The 20689-nt window shown below is 45.8% G+C and overlaps 1 protein-coding gene across 3 annotated transcripts in view; it reads right to left on the bottom strand.

The window, feature by feature from the left end:
- LOC142580105 (CD151 antigen-like) overlaps positions 1–20689 on the bottom strand; it is a 501150-nt gene that overhangs the window by 226922 nt on the left and 253539 nt on the right. For 2 of the 3 annotated variants that reach the window (XM_075690901.1, XM_075690902.1), the window contains exon 2: positions 8567–8623. The exons of the other annotated variant lie outside the window; for it this stretch is intronic. The gene's annotated coding sequence lies outside the window, so the exon portion shown is untranslated. The remainder of the gene's footprint in view (positions 1–8566; positions 8624–20689) is intronic. 3 annotated transcript variants of the gene reach the window in all.

Below are 20689 nucleotides of genomic sequence, written 5' to 3' on the forward strand. Positions count from 1 at the left end.
ATATTCGTCCTGCTTGTGATTACTTAGAGCGCGCACTAAACACACGGACACATGAGAGAGACGAAACACAAGCGCTGGCTCACGTCTAAAAGTTTATCGGATTCAAACAGCCATAAAACAGAAAAACTCACACATGCCTACACCCGAGCGCCATACATTCCCTCGACCAACAGCGAAACCAGACAGGCGAGCTGTAAAGCAAGAATGGCGGTAATTCTAGCAATTAGATGCTTCTGAAAAACATTTCTTCCTTGTTGTGTAGTGCGTGATACCTGGCTTACGCACTCGTCTCCACATTTATTCATGAGGTATGCCTCTGAAATGAGGCGAGCCTTTTAATTTTTATTTGTCCAGATTACACGTGTTCGATCGAAAATGGGCTTTCAACTGTAAGCTGCGCAATATGTGGCCAAATGTGATAGACCACCGTTTCTTAATATGGAAGAATGTTCTTGGAACCTTCTGTTTATACAGCTGTCCGTTTGCCCGATGTAACAAGATCCGCATGACATCTTCGTTTCACCAACTCAGCACCGCATGATAATTCCATCACGTTTCTAGATCTGACTCTAAACTTTCAGACACATGGTCGTATTTGTGGGTCTATAATCTTAGAACTAACAAGTCGCTACTATCATACCCATGCGCCAACTCAAAACTGGTCAAGCGTGGTATGGCCAATTTGCCCTTGTCCAATGCGAGGGAAAGGAGTTGTACCCATCAAATGCAAGACAGTGCTGCCCAGCAAGTGAGGAGACTGTTAACTTCAGGTCATCCCAAGGCTTTAATCACTGCAGTGGTCGAATCTGCGCACATACGTCATAAAATGAAAAACGGAAGAAATCGCGAAGTGCGGTACAAAACAAACAAGGACGTGATGGTTATGCCGTATGCGCGTCGTATTTCACATAGATTGAAAAGATGGCGGCAAGAAACGATGTCAATTTGGTTTGTTCTGCATCTTGTAAGCTTGCTAGCCTTTGCTTTAGGGTTTCGCAGCGCATTTCGCGAAGGAGTGCGTGCAATAACAAGCATGGAAACACGTTTCGCACGTGCGACACGTGTGTAGCGTACAGTATCCCCTTAAAATGTGGAAAAGTTTAGGTAGGTTCAACCAGTCGCTGTGTGATTGATCGGATGCATTAGCATGATAATTTGGTGTGCACAGGCAGGCGGTAATCTTCCGCTACATTGTAAGGAGTGCAGCGGCACTCCCATATTCGACAACTATCAGTCGTGGGGAAGGCTAAAACTAGGCACGAAAGTGAGTTGATTAAAGCTTATCACATCTATAACCTTGGCACCGAAAAGTGTGTAAGCCCGCCATCGGTGTTCCTGAGAAAGAGTTTGAAATTCTTTACCAATGTTGCTGCGTGTAGTTAAAGTGATTATCGTGCATATGATAATTTGTGCTCTGCGCATGTTCACTACGGACATGGGGGACGTTGTTTTCATGAATAAACTTCACTTGTTAGTCCAGCCACCTTCCTGTCGCTTTGCGTATGTCTGCCTCTCGATTTCTTTCCTTTTTCTAGTTTGCTGGCATTCTCCGAGCATAACTAAGATTCAAAGCTGATAGGGGCGTGTACTGCTCAGCGATCGAGAGAAACAACAGATCTTTAGAGTACGGGGTTAAAAAAGCAGGTAAGAGATTGATAGAAACTGATTCATTACAAGCATAGGTAGAATACAGAGATACAAATTTTAACTAAGAGAGAGAAGTTGACGCATATTAATCATCATTGTGGGTAGCTAGTGTGTATCATTGCGAGCTTCCTGTACAAAACTTCTTGGTTTCGAATAAATCCTAGCTTACTGTTGCTGACCTTCAGCGTCACCTAGACATGGTGTCAGAAAGTGTGCAGCTGATTACAGCATGTCTGACTAACCAATAGAGAGAGAAAAAGAGGGAAAGACAGGGAGGTTACTCATTGTAGAGCAGCTGACTAAACTGTGCTGGGTAAAGGCCAAAGCGAATTAAAGACGATAGACAGATACGCGAGAAAAAAATGCCACCAAGTGCAATTGCTTCAAGACGGCGCCCCCCCCCCCCCCCCTGATCCGGCCCCACACATGGCGGCGGCACGCAGCCATACCACTCTGAACTACGCGATACGTCTGAACGCTCGCTGCCGTGGACCGCCCACTTCATCGATCCTTCGTCGAAAATTCTCGGTGATGCAGCTGGTTACCTCGGCATCTTCTATATACATAGTGAGCTGGACAGCTGCGCACAAAAGCAAAGTTTGCACAGATGACTTTTCAGTAGGGTAAATGCCCAGCAAAGACAGCAGCTACGCTATAAACATAGAGCGCTGGGCCATCATCCACCGCCACTTGGGACGATACGTAGACCATGCCTGGTTAGTGGCTAAGCAAGGACAGATTTCATCGCAGTCCAATACTTTTTTGTTAATACATACATGTCTTCGAAATTGCATGAACAAAGAGTCGAGTTCGTTATTGATGTTTTGTCTCCTTTGCCCCTCTTGTATGTTTTAGTGTCTGCACGTGCTAAAGCGTCCGTTTATTTATTTTATTGTTTTAGTAAATATTAATTAATTATTTCGTTATGGAAATTTACATTCCGCACCTCTAAATTACCTGGAGTAGCCGGCCGCGTGCTGCTTCCAACCTTTCCAGATCGACCATATGTAGCCCTACCTGCTTGAGCGTGGCCCTATAATGCATGGCCTGTTATTGCTGTCAATTTCGCACCGTAAACAACGACGTGCAACGTACAGACAATAGCAAGGCTAAACTGGCTACACCGTTCCGAAGCCTTTTGCTCTGGCCAGAAAGCTTTCATTTTGAAAACCCTGCTTGTGGACCAACGTGGCTAAACCAGCCTTTTTTACGCCTACGCGTTCCATTGTGATTCTCAAGAATGCTTCCGCGCTTAAACAAGTCTGTAGAGGGGCTAATAGGGGTAGCTCGTAATTTATGTAAGCAAACAGCGTAAAACGCGGATTAGAGCGTAAACAGGGCCAAAACAAGCGCTTCTGTTTGTCCTGTTTATGTCCTATCTACGGCTTTTGCGCTGTTTATTTATTTATTTATTAAGTACTGCTAGCCTGAATTCCAGGCCTTAAGCAGGAGTGGGTTACACTTCGGTACAAATGTACCTGAACAACAAAAAGAGCACATACAAACAATGGAACTGGAGAAAAGTGACTGGTTTGTCAAGTACGGCACTGAATTATATAATGTCAAATGGTAAAATGTTATATAAATATGAACACACATCTTATCGCAATAGTAGATATATGAACACACATCAAGACATATTAGACAGGTGCGTTGCTCAACAATTGACAATGTGAAGGAAATAAGCGAAAAAAAAGTAATTGGTTCGATGCGTTATACATGTCAACGCGATGTACAATATAAAGAAAATATAACTGTAAAAACATCAAAATAAAGAAAAGCAGGATATAAGTGCGACACTTTCATAAAACGTTGCTAGATCATTGGTGATAAGACATTATCATTTAACATTTTGAAGTGCGGCAGTGAAAGCGGCCGCAGTGAAAGTGAAAGTGAAAGTGAATAGATTCGAGGCCGAATACTACTGTACGACATCGAACCTTGTACACTCCGTGCGAAAGTAAACCATAGCGACGCGCTGAATAAGTACAAGGATAGTGCTCGAGAAGTTCGTCAATCATTTGGTGCACACTCTAAACAAGATATACGAATCGATGCAGTTACTTAGACGAGTCTACCAACCGCGTACGATTGTGGACAGCTACTTATTTGTTTATACGTACAACTTTGCGATCCCCGTAGATTATCACGCGTGTAGCTTGCTTTTGCCTGTACTGTGGGAAGCAGGCCAGATTAAACCGGCGATTCATATGAAACATTTTACTTGCACTCATGAAGCCCCACACAGCCGACCACACAACACCTCCGAGAGGCGCACAGACCTCGAGCCAGTTATACGGCAGCCGTACAAACTCGGAGACCGGTTATTGCACGAAGAGCCCACCAGGGGGTGGCGCCTTATTAGCTACAATCACGGAGAGTGTTGAGCTACAGGAAAAACATTGATTCAGAGTGGAAGAAAAGAACTATGAAGCTTACGAACAAGTGTGCGGCCTGTAAGGTGAGTAGCACAGCAACAAAGAACATCAAGCGGAAAGTCAGAGACGTTGAAATAATATCATTGGTGGCAGCAATGGAAAAGAAGCCTGCCATGAGTAACTACTTAAGAGGGAAAAAAACGGTATCAGGAAAGAAACAAGTTACGATTACTCAACTGGAAGCTCATTACTTTTCGAAGTGAGATAAAGATGCCTTAAAACACACACCTATAAAGCGAGATATAAGAAGAAAGAAGAAGCATGTGCTTGCTGCGGTAAAGCTAGGGAAACTATTGAGCATGTTTTATTGCAATGTGAAGATATCTGCTCAGCAGTCAATTTAGACACCTCTGGAATACTTGAAGCTTTTAGGTTCAGCGAGAGAAGGGGGAAAATGAACATGTCCGCAATAGAGATTATTAAGAGGCGATCGGAAGATTGGTGGAAGAAAAGTAGGGGAGCGACAAAGAACGGAGGCGTGGAAAAACAAACTTCACAATAGGGGGTCAGAAAATTTGGTTATTGGAATTAATCGAGGGCTTCTTTTTCTTTGCCTTTTTCTCTTTCTTGTTTAACCTAGGTAGGGCATTCGGCAGTATACTAGCAAAAGCTTGGTGGCGCAACCCGCCGCACCGTTCCAAAGGGGACGCTCATAACAAGCATTCATCATCGAGAGAAGTACGCCACACTAGTGACTTGGCAAGTACGCGTGTCTCTCGCTTCAGCCACCAGCCCTATGCCGCAACTGGAAGCTAGCTCTCAAGAAGGCTGTTAAGTTCGATAACCTTCTCTTGTATATTTATTTATTTACATGCAGACGGGCAGGGGCAGACTTTGGAAAAATTTTGACATGTAGGTGTGGGTCAAGCAGGTGCGCGTCGCGAAGCCGATGGTCGTAGAGCCCACCTACAGGATTTTTCTAACTGACAAGCGCGAAAACGAATGCCGGCAAACGCTTCGCTCGCTGCTTGTCACCGTTGTCGCCCCCGTGGTGTCGCGCAGGCTGCACAAAGGATAAAATGGCGCGTGCTGGCAGCGCCCCTTGTGGGAGTCGCATGACCCAGGCGGCCTTCGTCACACAGAGTAGACCGCCGCCTGTTTTCAAGACATTAGACGGCGCGTTCTCCAGTGCCCAGCGTGCTCGAGTGCGTGGGCTGGGTAACTAGACAATTCGAAAGTGGAAGCGAGTAAAACCAGCAAAAGCCCGAAAAAGCATTTGCTTTTCCTGACTTTAGTTGGTGTGCTATATTGTTGCTGTTTCTTTTCGTTCGTTTGTTTACTTTAGTGTGCTTGTGTTCACTTTGAAGTGAGGCCGCAATGTAAGGAGTGGTCAGCGAAAAACTGGAAACAGCGAAAGGAACGAATAGGAGTGGCCGAAAGAAAACTTTTGGGCTCATTTGAGCTAAGCATTGGTTCCAGATAGTTCTGGGCTTGTAAAAACGCTTGTGATTGGTACAGTTCTCCGGCCCTACGCTACCGAGGCGTAGAGAAGTGGAATTATTGAGTAAATCCAATTCCTTAAATAGGGTATTTCGGTCGTCTTGACGGGAGAGCGAGGAGAGTGCTGGAGTCGATCACTGCGCAAGCTGTTGGCGAGGCGCATATATATAAATAAACCTGTACATACGGAGGAGTTGTTGCGAGCCTGCTTGCAACGCGTAGCCTGACAACTAACGGGAAATTGAGGGCCGAGAGCCCAGACCAACAAGAGTGCCATGAGGAGCGACGGACAAGCAACGGCCTGAACTCGGTACGAAACTCAACTGACGCGTGGATCCAAGCATGACAGGATCTGTGACCGCGCGTGTGTAAGGGCTTTGTTTCGAAGAAAGGTTGGTTCGTAATTCCTGACAGTCGAGGTCATCGAGACACTGTCGGTTCTACTATACGACAGGTGCTGTCTTTTAACCTGACGTAAAATAACTGAGATCTGAAAGTCATCGTGGTTGTTATGATGATATGAGATAGAATAAAGGCTGCTTTCCGTAAACGTAACGATGCAGACATTTTGTACCTGAGCACTGCAACTCAAAAACAAAACTTTCTTTCTTTGTTCTGCCATTCACCGGAAGCGCATAAAACGAGCCATAAGCGAGACTTACCGCGAGCACTGATTTATCGCAGGAGCCAGTATTCATTGCTTGCTGTCTTGGTCCCCCGATCTTCTCAAATCGTCCGAGGTAACCTTTCGGCTGCGGGACACACAACTTGCGCTTTTTAAATGAAGTGTTCTTGAAAAGGCGTGTGGAACGTGGTATGAGCTAGGAAAAACAGAAACTGGGTCTCCCAAAACTAAGACCTTTCCAGCATTTGTGGATTAGTAGCGCTCACGTTATTGCATGACCCTTCTTTTGGCCGCGTTCTCCACACTCCGTACTCGGCAGTGAATATGGAAGGGTGGGTTATGTTGCCGCTTTTAGAACGTGCCTGATGTTGTACGAGACATACGGAAGCTAGATGAAAGGCGCCGGAAACATACTTCCGAGCATCATTCACCAGCCGTACGCAGGGTAGGCTAATACGGCGGTGCTCTTTGGTGCTGTAGCTTTGCGCTGCAAGTAATTTTTGCCTTTGGGAGAAAAGCCAAAACAAGAGTGATTCCACTGATGTGTTTCCAACACGCGCTACTGACGGGCTTAAATGTCATTAGCTACACTGTCCATGCGGTCGTTATACTTATTTGGATGCCTATGTTATTACTAAAGGTATCTCTGATGCACGAAACCAGAAGCATCGATGGCTCTTTAGTTAAGCTGCATTCATTGTTGTGTGGTGACAGACGCACTGGTTGCACTGGAAGGCTAGTTTTGCGAAATTAAACGGTTACAGCAAACGAGGTTTTGTGTATAACGGTTCACACAAGCAATAAACAATCACGCGCTACAAACACAGTTCTAGTTACAAGTGTAAGTATCAGCATAAATGATGCTTAACGAAACTGAAGGTCGCAAAAGTAGGCAAAAGTACTTCATTTTTTCCACCGTGGACGCCGTTCGCACCACCATGCTATGCGAATCCACCTTCTATAAGAACGACTAAAAAGATTGCTTTTTGCGAGGTTATTCCACTGTGGCTGTTCTGGATACAGCCTGCGTTTAAACCTCTGGAATAGCATGGCTACGCGAGTGGCAACAATATATCGATGTCATCACCAATCACCAATCAATATAAACTTAGATATTCATTATTAAATATAAAGACGCCAAATAAACGGACACACGCAAGAGAAGCGAACGGGACAGGGCGCCACTCGCAACCGAGTGAACTAGCTGCGAGTGGCGCTGTGTCCCGTTCTCTTCCCTTGCGTGAGTTCGTTTATTTGGCGTCTTTATATTTAATAATGAACAGCTACCAACTAGTCCAACAGGAAGTGGCCTTAGATATTCAGATTCTTAGGAGGCAGTATGGTGCTCTGCTCGTTTAATCACTGCGCGAATTATCCGTGCTAAGCTCATTTTTCAACAAAACGCTCGTATTCGTAGAGCAACGGCTTCGAAACTTCTTTCGTTATCTTCTGTCCTAACTGTGTGTCAGCCAAACAGGGTTTCTTTATAACAGTCAAATGTTATATGTTCGAAACTAGTTCACTTTATCATATTAACGTTACGCTGACAGTAAAGCCCGCAGTGCCAAAGGGTAGTTGGGAACCAAAATCTTTACAGGACTTACGTCCCAGAACCACGATTTTATCACGATGCATGCCATAGTGGCAAGCTCCGGAACGATGTTGATGACGTTGCGGTCGCACGAGCGTTTTTTCATTTCGCCCCGATCAAGATGTGACCAGCACTGCCAGGGAAGAATCCGAGACCTCGAGCTCAGCAGCACAATGTCATAGCGAATAGCTAAAAGTGTCGAATGACTGGAATGTGCGCGTTGCTCAACCTAAACGAAGGAAGTAACAGCTCCGTGCAACATTATTTTGCATAAACAATTACTTTAACATGTGTAGAGCTCGTAAAACTTCCTAACGGTAAAAGTGCAACTGATTATTGCCACATAACACATCATCAACAAAATACGAGCTTCTCGAAAGCTAATGTAACCATTAAAAATGTAATTTCAAAAAGAACAGAAAAACTTGGGCAACATCATATGTGGTTTATGCTTATACAGACATGCCGCCGTCTTACGGAAATAGTTTTTGCTGGGAGCGGTACAGTATAAACAACAAAGTGATAACGTCCATAACGCGCAGTTGTGACACTTGTCTGGATATGTTGTATACTCACGCCTTATCTAATACCCGTCGGAATAGTAATAATAGTAACACTCCTAATAATATCCTACTAAGGAAATACAATTACAATGATAATGATTCTCACGCTAGATGACGGTACTGCTGACCCAAGCAGGCACTAGCACCAAATGCTAGCTCTAAGCGACTAGCAACGCGGTTGAGACGGCGTACGCGGGGCATCGTCGCTGGCTTTAAGCTTTGCGCACCGCACGCTGAAGCAACGAAGCCGTGACGCACTTACCGGAACAGCGGCCGCATTCACGGTGCCGGAAGCGCGTAGACCCATGTCCGCCAGGAACTGCACGAAAACACAAGCAGCTGAGTCGAGCTGGCATGATAAATTAATGTTAACACGAAGAGCGAAACTACTCACATATTTCTTGCTATGGTAATGACGCGAGAACATGTAAAGAAGCAGGCGCGCCGGAAAGAACGTCAATCTATTTACAAGTGCCAATTTTCCCTATCAGATATCGCAATATATGTAATCACAAAAGACCAGATTGGCCCTCCTCATACATTAACGATGGTTGCGAAGCCTAAAGAAAATGTAACTGCAGTAGAGTGCTTCGATGAGACCCTAGACGGATGCTACAAATTGCACCTATATATTCAGGAATCCTATCAGCGTATGCAGCACATCTCACAGTACCTCGGAATAGACGCTGGCGCGAGAGCCCGCAAGCTGTCAGCTTTCATCCCTCTTTTTAACTGCTCGAGTTCTCCAGAGAGCAGAATAATTACGGAAACAGATTTTTGCAAGTGAGCAAGAAAACAAGCTCCCCTCCCGTTTCCGCGCATTATTCATTCCACTGTGGTACGGGGCTTATTCGCCTGCCTAGCGGTTCTTTCTGTAATTACTTTTCTTTTTGTTTGTTTCCTTCCTGACTGCGGCATCAATCAATCTTGCGGAACATAATGGCGGCGGGAAGGGAGAGGAGCCTCTGCTCACATCGTACTTACTTAGAGGAAAGCACGATCGCCGGAGTTAGATTAAGAGGCCACAAATTGACCATTCTCGGAACGAAACCAATTTGTGGAGCTTCCTTTTTCTGCCAGTGTGGGCAGTGGTTCCAGGCGTCTGCAACACGTTTTGTCCCGGTGCGCTTTTCCGAGACGGGAATCGTTATTCCCGAAGGATGCTTGCTCCATTCTAGGCATCGAGCTCGGAATTCGTAAGAGAGGCACACATTGAATGGAGCAACTACAACAAAAACAGCGTTCAATATCTGGAGTTTTTTTCATCTAATGCAGGAGTAAATATGGGCAGAGGTTGCGCTTCCTAGTACTTACATATGCAGAATAACATTTCGCAGGGAGCGCGATTCGTTTGGTGCCCACATCCCCTCTTCCCTAAATAGGGAATAACAAAAAATACGTTCACGCAGATGTTCGAATGACAGAAAGGTGCGCTCGATTAAGTCACAACATTTACGCTGTCATTGTGTAGAAATCTGTAGCTGACAGGTATTGTATACTGTTGGTGTACGGCAGTGGTAACACTAGTGCTAAATTTAACTATATGACATCTCAGCCACTTGACATTTCAAATATTTAGTATCTAAAGTAGGTTAGCAGTGCAATCAGCAACATTGACAGAATAAGACACAAATATAAACAGGCGGCACTAACTTGTAACAACAGTTTATTTTCGAGCAGCAGCCGCACTTATACCATTAGCCACAAACCTCACTGACTTTGCATTCGCGTGAGTTCCTTACGTGCCTTCCTTTTTTAATATAAGTGTTGTGGTTTTTTTTTTACCACATTGTTCTTGAATTGGTTATTAGATAATCTTTCTATGAAACAATTTACCAGCGATTACGATACTATCTAATGCGAATTTCGAGCGCAGCTGTTTAGGTGTTTTGATTTTGCGATATAATATGGCAACGAATTTCATTCGGAAGCACAAAGTTCTCCCGGTGGGGGCGCTGAGCCCCTGATCGGGCAGCTCGTTTAGCAGCAGTGGCAGACGAAGCATTTCCACTGCTTGCGTCGCTCATCGTTGGGAAAGCAAGCGTGAATACGCGAACGCATGGCTCGCGTGGAGTGCATTCCAAGGTAAATATATCTGGTAGCGAAGCTTCCATAGGAGCCCATACGTTCAAAACATGGCGGTCCATCGGCGGTTCATGGGGCTTAGCGCCATCTGTATGTGGTGGGAACACTTCCGGCGGAATAAAAAATAATGTGACGCCATGTCCGTTAAAAGCAGAGGTGACGTCATTTTGTTTTCGAAGGCGCGAAATTTGTTTTGTTGGCCTGCTTTTGGAGCTATACATTCAAATGCCCCGCCATTCGACTTGATGGGCGTTTCGAGCTTTCAGCGCGGAAAGCGATGCAGGAAAGGCCAGCCGTACGGTTGTCGAAATCGCACCCCTGCACAGAACATACTTTCTTGGGATGCCGACGAAAGCTTTAGGTGTAGATAGCTGATCCTATCGTCGGACGCCAAGCCCGTCGGCCGGCGCAGTCGCACGAAAACAACTGCACAATTATCTGGTGGTCGTGACTCACTACTTTTGAATGAACCGATTAAGAAGCGATGAAGCTACCCGCGTCACCAAATTCAGAAAAACTTCGACAATCAAGAAAGCACAAACTGTGAGGGGGGCGTATTTCAACAGGTGAACTTTACGAGTGCGCCTTTCTGCCCGTTTCAAGAGGTGCGTCGCATTGCGAGTGATAGTGGCGCCAACGCCCCCTCTAACGATGGGCGCTGAATATAAATGCATTTATTATTAATAATAAAATGGAATAAACTTGTATTTTCTGAACTCGTCACGATTATATAAAATTCACCAGGAATTTTATTTTCGTTCAATGAATCTAACTGTGTCTCGCTTGAACTAAAAAACGCTTTTTTATTTCGCGCTTCAATCGCTGCTCCCATAGCCTCCGTTGCTGATGTCGGTGACAATCTATACTGAACCGCTTTTCGCCCGAAGCTTCGCGACCCTTTTGGATCGACGTTGCGCATCACGGAGGAAGGAAACTAAGGAGAGGCCCTGACGTCACTCTTTGTGAAGCAAAAGTGAAGCCGGAAGTTGGCGTTGCTCATGGCGATGCTCCGCCTTTTGGGCCACACTCCTCTCTTGTTTACATCTTTCGCGAAACCACGCCGCGCTGCGCGTGGTTTCGCGCGCGGAGCGCGCGCGCTCGCGCAACATCCGGCAGAGCACGGTGCAGGTAACACAGCGCAACAAGACACGGTGACTAACGCAAACCCGCCCACACAGCGCCTTTACCACGGCACGAAACCTACCAGAGCGACACGTGTGAGCGCTCAAAACCATAACAACGCCGCCATTGTGGCCCAAAAGGCGTGGCCATACAGCAAAAAAAAAAATAATAAGAAAGCAGCGAAAAAATGAGAACCTACTACGTCATTTCCGCCACACTTTTCTCCTAGCGCGCGGAGGGGGTAGGGCCTCTCCTTAGTTTCCTTCCTCCGTGTTGCGCATTCTCTAGCGGTGGCGCTACAGGCAAAGTAGCGCATGCGCAGTGGTTCTGAAGACCACGCCAGAGCTTTGTTTCCGCGCTGGCCGAATGCCTGTTCGTGCCGTCACTTCGCTTTTCTCCCCACCCTTTTCTCTATAACTTCCTCCGCTTCCAGTCTCGGGGTTGCGCTGCACCTTCCTCTCCGCTTTCCTTATCGCGCCTTTCATCCGCCCGCTGAGCTCCGCGTCCGCTTTCATCTTTCCCTCTGATCGTTCGCTCGGTTTTGCCGACGCTTGTTGTAGGAATGGGGGCCTTCTAAAAGTAGTACACCATATCCACACTTAGGCGAGAATGCGTTAACTTAGTTCTTAATATGCCTGCGGTAGAGGAGAAAAGTAGAGAATTAATATTTTTGCACATACCCCGTTAACTTGGACTACGTGATACCGTACTGAAATGTCAACACAGTATATTTAATTGCCTGTCGTTGCGTCTGAGCGCGCTACTGAAGCTTTCCACTACGGCCGTGATCGTATACGCACTGCGTGCGATTGATTCGACGGCTACGAGAAACATATCTCGACAAAACGTTTACACGCAGAGCCTTTATTTCAAGCTCGCCATGTGAAAGGTGCTGAACTGAAACATTCTCGAGCTACTGAGCCCAATGCGTTTCAACCTCCAACGTTATTGCCAAGAGTCTTCTTATTTAGCGTTGAAGAAAAAAAAGAGCAAAACGCAGAAGACAGCGCGCTTGCCGGCGTGAAAGCGGAGAGAGGTATTGGGACGAGAAATTCGTCCTAGCTAGGAAAATAATTGATCTATAACGAAAGAGTGGTTAGGCAACAAACGACCTAAACCTCAAGTCCCATAAGCAATGTTTCCATGAAAGTTCTACTCAGGCTTCCCGAGGTCGCTACCAAGTTGGTGTCACTGAGCCCATGACGGTGGCACTGACCTCAATGACGAAGAAGGCTACGACAGCTGTTTGAGCAGACAAATCCCCGCTATTCGCTCTTCATTTGCGCATTGTTCCTGCCAAGTTAAAGCGTCTGAAGCATCCGTATGGTGGGCGAGGGTACCGGGTGCTGCCGTCGTGTTACTTGTATTAAGTATGAAATTCTTTTATCTCCCGTTGTCGGCGACCTTCGACTGACATTAAGCAAAAAGCCACAGCCGTTATCCAGCTACTGAAATGAGAACATCCGGGCAAATTGCGAGAACAAAATGAGATCATCCGCGCAACTAGTCAGAACCGCATTACATATGCTAGTTACATTCCAAATAAGTCATGAAAATATTGCTTTCAGGTCTTTTCTAATGTTTGTTCCCAATATCACTCAAGCTGTAACTTCTAGTACGGTGAAGTTTTACTTGTCATTTCTAACAGGCGACATTCAAAAGGCAGATACAGGCCACTATACACTTGATTAGACAGTTTTAGTTTAGCGTGTGCAACGGAACGTAAAAGCATTACGTACGTAAAGAAATAGCGTCGTCCTCACTGCGCATCCTCGGAACGTTATCGGGTTTCTGCGGTTTACGCGCGCTATGATAACGTACGTTACTTGGCAAGTTTAACGTCCGTAATGTTTAAGGACGCAAAGGAATAGCGTTGTCAAACATGGCGGCACTCATGGCTCCCGCTTTAGCGTGAACTCTCGTGCTGGCTACGCTCTCACTCGCGTTGAGCGCTATGACTATTGTTATGAGCTTTCGCTTTCTCTAAATTCACCTGAAAGTTTAGTTATGAGCGCATGGCACGTACATTTTCTGAGATCGTTCGTTCATTCTGGCGCCCGTACGCCTAACGAGACGCGTCCACATAGCAACAGCAGGATGGTTGCTCATGGACCGTCTTGGCTTCGTTACGGTTGGCACGAGGCACCAGACGGCGTCCTGTTTTATAACATTTTCTTTACGTTTGTGTTTCCGTAAGGTAAACTAAATGACGTAACGTCACTGTAACGTCCCGCAAAGGGGCTTACGTCCACGAACGTAAGCCGACAAAAGCTGTTCTAAAACTGTCTATTGTCATCTTTTGGCGCTGAGACAGAGATTCCTGCGCTCTTTGCAGCGCCAGCTGCCTGTGAGGTCCGCGGCAGGTCCGGCGCTCCGGCAGCGCCGGCAGCGTCCGAGGCGGTAGCGTGCGGCGCGCGGCGAATGGCTCTTTGATCGGGAGGATACTTGCAATGAGGTTCTGTCTGTAACAGGAAACTATTGCGTCCATATGAACCAATGCACAGTACGGCGTGGTGCGGTGTCATGTGGTGGCTCGTATCAAGATTGTGGCTAGTTTAATATCCAACCAATCTGCTTTACCAGCAGCCATTTCATGCTTACATCTACTCTCGATTACGGGAGAGCCAGCAATTTTTTTCATTCCGGGTTTGTAACATTTCCCCGCTTCCATTCAAATTGCTACAGCTCGGTCTCACTAGAAAAAGGTAGTGCTTGCTGTTTGAGTAACATGAACCGCAGGCGGTGCAAGTGGTGGCAACGCTTGTGACGCCAGGAAGTGTAGTGCGGCCGGGTGGCTTCCTCGTGCGGTTGTCACGCATAATGAGGCATTCTGTTCCATCGCTGGTCTCAAGAAGTTTAATTGTTGTCTTTCAGACAATCTAGCGCTACCAAAAGCATTGCACCAAATAATTTGATAGTTTGTAATGTACAGAGGAAAGGTCGGACCAGCTAGCACAAAGCATTTTAACCGTGCTGAAATCTATCTGTAGTTTTTTTTGAAGAAAGCCTCACAAGCGACAGTAGTAGTCCTCGCACAGCGCAGAACAGGGAAGTGCAGCGAAGTCAGCTAGGTCCAAAAATCCTGTGTGCCATATGACACTGAAAGACGACGAGGAAGGGAAAAAATAAAGATACCAGCAAGAAACGAATACAGCGACCGATCACTTGCGCATGCACAGATCCATCCGCCCTAATTAACGCCAGTTAAGTTTCTTTTTTTTTTCATTTCAAGGCGCTCTGAGACCAAATTGGCATGTAGCTTTTACGTGCTGTTAAAGTCTTGGTGATCTCCCGACAGTGACGGCTCCAAAATATTTAGCGTTTGTATGTACCCTCGGATGCGTATTCTTCATCGCTGGCCTCAGTAGATGCGGCGACAATATTAGTCTGCAAATATGAAAAGATAAAAGTTATTCACTGTGAGTGCCATCTTTTCCTGACACTCGACAAGTGAATGCTGTAAGCCAGTATGCTTATGACCTACAGCATTGTAACTCGAAATGGGCCGTAGGATTCACGTTAGCTAAAGCACCTAAAGGCAGTATTTGTTACCAAGCTGGCTTGAGAGCTACTGCATCCAAATTCGACTCGAGGAGTACGTAGTTTGCCTCTTGCTCAGCACTTGTCCCTCTTATAACAGTACTTTTCACTGCTTGCATGACCCATATCCAGACGCCATCAGCTGCCTACGCTGTCTCAGCAGTAAGTTGCCACCGTAGAGTCCTGGTCGGCTCTCGCCTGAGAGACATGCGCAGTCGGTGGCATTGGGTACGTGCTCCCAAACGACGCCGGCAAAGGCACGACGTGTTCTGCGGTGCACGACAGACTAGTTCAATGCAAACAAAAAAATGACGCGATGCTTCGAGGTTGACTGAAATTAGTTCTGAAGCGCCAACTTTCGTAGCTTCTTTTTGTCATAAACCCGGGGCCAAACAAATATCCTGCGAAAATAATGTGCACAGTACAAATAATGTCAAATGGCATTTCTTAAGTCCAACACTGCATTCGTGCACCTTTGCTGTCACACCAGTTGAGATCGGCATTGCAGAATGATTCGTTTCCAAAGTAGTATTTCATATAGTAGCAAGAGATTCTCTCTGCGCACTGTAGGATGTGCCCACAAAAGTTTCCGCGCGACCACACTGGTTATGCGCGTTAAGCGACCACGGTATACTGTTGTAGCAGTAAACTGTCGAATTACAAAGGATTTTTGTCTGAACAAAAGCTTTTGCCTTTGCCACTCGACGGCTTAGTGTGCGGATGCTTCTTCTAACTTACGCGGAGCCTTTGAACAATCAGTGAATAAATCCAAAGCAAAAATTCCTCTTACACACCGACCTTTGGGTGAGGAAGGCGACGTGATTGTGGCTAACTGGTGACAACGCAAAAACGGACGCATGCTTTCCATTTGAGGTGAATTTAGTGGGATCTTTTCGGTGTGCATTCCCCTGAGTTGGCTGTGAACGAACTCACTGAAATAAAAGTCCTGCTTGAAGTTGTTGTGGCAATTTAAGAAAAAAATATTTCGCTGCTAAACAAGCGTGTGTTGCGCTGTTAAGCTCGACGTCACCGCTTCGATCGTGGTCGCAGCCAGTGGGGGCGACCACGTCAGTGTCAGTGTCCATGTCAGTGGGGGCGGAATGCAAAATCCCTCGTGCAACGTGCACCGAGTGCACGTGATTAAACAATACCGCGTGTACGAAATTGGGGTTTTAGCATGTAAAACTCCAAAATCTAATTTTTAACAAAGAAGCATCCTCAGTGTCAAGCGCGAGCAGAATACTTACGAGACCCGCATGTCACCAAAGAATATGTCAGTCAGCAGGAAAATGTTCATTGACAAGGCCATAAACATTTGCGGTTGGCTGGATCAGTGAAAACGAACAATATACGCTTTTGTTTTATGTTAGTCCAGGCAAGAAAATAGACAAATGCGGGAAGGAGGGCCACAAATAGGCGGAGGGGACGCGGTGACTGCAGCCCAAACAAACAGGTTTATTTTCGGCTCACTCGACGGCATTTATGCACTTCGCAAACTATGCCTGCGTCTGGGCGAACGCGCAAGCTTATGGGACAGCGAACGCTCTGGAGGAGCCCACAGGCGAGGAGACGAAATAAGTCGAGCCCAGTTGTCCTCATCTGAATGGTGCAGTGGCAGTACCAAAAAGTTCGTTTTTGAAGAAGCGAGGAAATTGGAAACTAAGGTGAAAGTTTATATAGTGCGACAGACACAGTACAGCTGAAAGTCAATACACCAGGAGAAATAATACTTATTAAATATTTACATAACGCTTTAATTTTTAAAAACTCCAAAGCCCCTACAAAATTTATTATGTTAAAAAACGTTATTTTGCCAGCCGTAGACACTTCCTTACAATTCGTTGTATTAAAGGGGAACATATCGGCACGATAAATACTGCTAACAAAGGAATCTCGCAGGCGCGCACGCATACGTGCAGGTAGTCAGTATTCTATAAAAAAGTACGCGAATGGCATGCAAAGAGGCAAAGCAACGTCGATATCCGAACAGCAATGAATGCAAGGGAAAGCATTATAAACACGGACATCCGTATTTCTCCGTCCGCATCTCCAATTCGCTAGCACTAGCACGGTCCGTGTTTTTGGGCTGATAAAGCCTGCATGTAATACAGAAAGTGCTCCCAAAGTTCTTGTCCTTATTTCCCCACACAATCGTAGGGAAACTCCACCTGTGCTTTTGTTTTGCATCGGAATGCATAGACTAACAAGTCTTGATTGGCAGCCGGTCAACAAAGCAGCATCGAACAAGCGATGCATCATCTTCTCAGAGCGAATTTCGTCGCCGGATGGCACGGTTCGTTTATCGCGTTCGTGGCTGGTGAGCCGCGGGCCTAGGGGCATGTTGCGCGAGCAAGCGCCGAAATGTTGCGGCCGTACACGTGTGCCGTGGCGCCGACGGAGCTTTGCGGGCGACGTCATGGTTAAGACAAGCCCCCCCTAAAAAAAGAAGTGCTGCCAACTGCAGTCTGTTTTTGCGTCTCTTAACAAACCAAGGCGGCACAAGAGTCGCTGTCTAATACATCGGAATCAATGGTCTCTCTCTTTAAATTTTTTTTCTGTAGTATTTTCTTACAGCTTCAGCTTCATTTGAACAGCACGAAGCAAGCTGTAATTATCGCTGGCAAAACAGTTACGCGGAATGACTGGCAGAGGGTTAAGGTAGAAATGGGAAGCACAAGGCACACACACGTGCATGAGGACAGTACTGCACAAGAAGAGCCCAGGCGCTCACACTGAGACTGCTTCCTACGTAGTGCGTATTGCTCTTTCGAGTGTGGGAAATTATAGAAATATTGCAGCCGAAGTCGACACCAGGTCGACTCCATTTATTTTTCTATTTTTGTTTAAATGTTTTTCCTGCACTGAGGCTGCATGAGTAAGCAATACGGGAACCAGGAAGTGGTTCCATGCTTACCATTCAAAAACAATATGTTGTTGCTTAAGACTTTTCCTGGTTTCTGGTGCAAAGCCTCAGTGCAATATCCTCGTGTTGCAGTAATTGAGGCGTTTCATTGCAACGAAATATTCGCGTTCACACACAGGCGCACGTGTACAGACAGAAATGCAAAGCTAGCGTGTTTGCGTGTTATTCTACGGGTGCTGAGCGATGTTCTTCGTGATTTCTTTACGCGCCGCACAAAGTGACCGCGCTGCACCAGTGAATTTAATTAAGCATTTCTTCCAGTATTGCACTATTAACGCCGTGTCACATGGCCCCGTGTCACAGAAAATCCGGTGTCGGCTTAAAACTGCCATATACATTTAGGTATATGTTCCTTCCGCTCCTTGCTATGTGACATGAGGTATATGCGCGCTCAAACACCAAGCTTGTTGAAATTGTCTAGTTTCCCTGACCGTCTTCCCGGTCGCCTGGTCGCGTGCGGTTCAAAACCACGTGGTCTGAACCATTTATAAATTTCTTCAGCATTTCTTGATCCTCTCTTCTCCCGCGCCAGAGACTACCACTCGCTCCCGACCCAAATAAACGTGGAGATGGCAAATATGATGATAACGTGATGAAGATGATATAGACGTAATGAACGAAACCGTAACTAGACTGGCTTCAGAATCAGCAATTGAAGTAGGAGTTAAGGCGTCGAGGCAACTAGCAGGTAAGCTCTCCCAAGTAACGAAGGACCTCATAAAGAAAGGAAAGAATCAAAGTGTCCAACTCAAGAGATCAGAGAGAATTCGCGGTACTGTCAAAACTGATGAACAAGGAGAAAGTAAGGGATATGCGAAATTATAGCGTGAGAAATACTAAGGAAACAGTAAAAAATGGACACAGTATGAAAACAGTGAGAAGGAAACATGGCACAGGACAAGCCAAGATGTATGCACTGAAAGATAAGCAGGGTAATATCATGAGCAATTTCGATGATATATAGTAAAAGCAGCAGAAGGATTCTGTACTGACCTGTACAGTACCCAGAGCAGCCAAGCCACCTCCATTCGTAGTAGTAATGAACAGGATATAGAGTAGAGGTTCTTTCTATAACTAGTGATGAAATTATAAGGGCCTTGCAGGACATTAACCGTGGAAAAGCGGCAGGAGAAGTTGGAATAACAGTTGATTTAATCAAGGATGGAGGAGACATCATGCTTGAAATGTTAGCGGCCCTTTGCACAAAATGTCTCACGACTTCAAGGGTTCCAGAGAACTGGAAAAATACCAACATTATACTAATTCACAGAAAGGGATACATTAAATAATTGAAAATTAGAGGTACATTAGATAACTTCCAGTATAGTATAATATATTCACCAAGGTACTTTCAAATAGAACAAGTGCAACACTTGACTTCCGCCTACCAAGCGAACAGGCAGGCTTCAGAAAGGGATAGTCTACTATAGATGACATCCATGCCATCAACCAGGTAATCGGATAATCTGCAGAGTATAATCAACCTCTCTGCATCGACGCGTGAACAGTGGTATTGGTACTGTGCTCTTTGCAATCACTACTACGTGACATGTGGTGGAGGTGCTTTGCGTTAATGTATCGGACCGCCCCACAAAGCCGTGACCCAAGCCCGAACGCGGACACCTGGACTTGTTTTTTTTTTCGGGTGACGGCATTTCATTATCTAACAAATGTTAACGCTCAGCGCGCACCGCGCCTGCATGTATCGGAAGTTTCTGGAAAGTTATCGAACGTTCTATCCGTTGTTGTCACCGGATGGTGTGCAATCCGATTACATGTATGCGCATCGCGAATGGTGTAGAACTTTCTAGAAGACACGCGAGCACCAGCGATTACTCTGGAACGTTCGTTGGCTCGTGCATAAAAGCCGACGCACTTGACGCGCCAATCGTATTTCGACGATCGCCGACTGTGCTCGCCGCTATCGTTGTGCTTTATGCGCAGGCTGTTTTTGTGGGCACAGGTTCGCCCAATAAGAGTTAGTTTCGTCATACACAATATTGCTACTGTGTTCTTTGCCGTCACTACTACATGACAATGTGGCTTTCATTGATTACGAAAACGCATTTGATTGAGTAGAAATGCCGGCAGTCATATAGGCGTTGCGTAATCGAGGAGTACAGGAAGCATACGCGAAAATCTTGGAAAATATCTGCAAAGATTCCACAGCTACCTTCATTCTCTACAAGAAAACTGCAATGATACCTACAGGAAAGGGATCTTTTTTTATTTTAATCAGAAGTCAATTGAAAATGGTGCAAATGCCAGGTAGTAGACATTATTTTTAACATATGTGGGCACAGAGACTCCTCATCTAAATACAGGTATGACAATGGTATCTATACATTAGAGCGACGAAGAAAAGCCAAAGTACTTGTGCGACATTTATGACAATTAAGCCACTGCCAGAAGCCAACCTGTATATTCAGTTATTTTTCACCCGTACAAAGTGAAGCCAGCATCTAAATAACAAGCTACCTTACAAGGCACGCACGAGAGTTTTAGAGAAATACCTTTTTTTCCTCGATCAGTTCAAGATTGCAACATCTTCCAAGTTTTGGGGTTATCTTAGTAAAAAAAGTAAATCAGTTGACCATATTATGCATGAGGGCAATCCTGTCGTCGCTAAACAAGATAGCGCTGTTCACTTCCATGCTTATTTTAACAGTGTCTTTTCGAACTCGCCCGTTTCCCCCCGTGTGAATGGCGTAGCAC

This window comes from Dermacentor variabilis, chromosome 4 (assembly GCF_050947875.1).
Source record: "Dermacentor variabilis isolate Ectoservices chromosome 4, ASM5094787v1, whole genome shotgun sequence".
Lineage (NCBI taxonomy): Eukaryota > Metazoa > Arthropoda > Arachnida > Ixodida > Ixodidae > Dermacentor > Dermacentor variabilis.